Below are 1,694 nucleotides of genomic sequence, written 5' to 3' on the forward strand. Positions count from 1 at the left end.
AGCGTTGTGTTGATCTTTTGTAACTTAACCTGGTATGAGGTGGGTTAGAACTTAAGTTAATTTTTTGGGCGATTCAAAGACTTCCGCTGTAAACGGTTCAAACGGTTTTATTTCAGCCGTCTTTTGGAGTATTTATTTAGGAATTTGTTTCAGGTTACATGACATTCTAAAAAAATGAGGGTGTTACATCAGTGATCACTGAAATATGCATTGTAATCCTACAGCGACAGCGATACTTCAAGAAGTCAAAACTCACACCCAAGAACCTTCAGTGAATGTCAAAAACTGACACTGAAGATTAGTGACTGGCGCTTTCGTGATCTGAAGCGGTATTCAGTGATTACAATCTGGTCAACATACGTGTGAAGACTGCACGAGCCTCAGTGAATGCTGAAGAGACCTCCAGCGTTATTCCAGCATTCAACGATCAAATGAAGCTTGCCATGCACAATTTTTTTTGTCTTGTCCTTCAACACACAAAGGAAAAACCCATACCCTTTGAAGAGTATAGTACTGCACAGAGCCGACTAGTCGACTCTAGTGCCCACCAACTCCATGAAAGGATGTCTGCTCATGAATAGACAATAGTACTATTCACTGTTGCGAAGAACAAGCTACCCTCTAAAAGCTTGACACGTGTTCTAACCCTTCTGAATTGCATTTAATGCAATGAGTATAAATAGTTGAGTGCTTTCCTCATGCACTACATCTACAACACACAAAAGAACATGTTAGACCCCATAAGTATTATGCATGAAGTAATGAAGACAAACAAGTGATGAAGAACTAGAAGGCCGATGGAAGACTTCAAGGAAAAATAACTAAGTCTAAAGAACAACCAGAGGGCCGATGAACTGACCAGAGATGCGATGGAAAGTGCATCTCCATAACCCCTCTGGACACTAACAATTGGAGTTTCCTTCACCAGTTCAACCAGAAGCAAGCAATGAAGATAAGGTTGAACTCATATCCCATGGAAGACAGCTGGAGATGACCAATCAATAGTTGGATTACAAAGTTTATCTTGCTTTAATGTTTATCCTTGTTTTAGATAAGCTTTATCTGTTAGTAGAAGATTAGCTAAATAGTCTCACTAGATAGTTATCTTCTTATTAGATTACTAGTATAAATAGGTGGTTAGGCCTATTGTAATCTATGACACTTTACATTTTTCACAATTATTGGAATAAAGTGAAATCTTTGGCACTCAAGTTTATCCTTTGAATGTTCATGCTTTGTTCTTGAGTGTTCATCATTTTATTCATCCAAACACTATAATTTGGTTATTCTTAACTTATTTATTAGTGTTATTGAGTAAAGAGTACCCATAATGGAGGATACGGATGGTGAACTTTCTGGAAGGGATGGACAAAAATCTTCTACGATCTGTCATGAAGGGTCCCTATGTCCCACATACTCTTATTCCAAGAGTCCCAGGAACAAATACCACAACAGTAATTCCTGCCTATTACATGCCCAAGGATGAGAAGAATTGGGATAAAGACGACATAGAGCGGGTAGAGACCGACAAGAAGGAAAAAAAAATACTGATAATCATGGCCATACCCAATGAAATCTTTCAATCCCTTGATGCATGTTCCACATCCAAGGAACTATGGGATGAGCTGGCGAGCCAATTGGAAGGAGGGGCAAAAACGAAGAAGAATCGTAGAGCCCAATGTCTCAACGAATAC

Source organism: Cynara cardunculus, unplaced genomic scaffold (genome assembly GCF_001531365.2).
Source record: "Cynara cardunculus var. scolymus isolate 2C unplaced genomic scaffold, CcrdV1 Un_Scaffold_1420, whole genome shotgun sequence".
NCBI classification, from domain to species: Eukaryota; Viridiplantae; Streptophyta; class Magnoliopsida; order Asterales; family Asteraceae; genus Cynara; species Cynara cardunculus.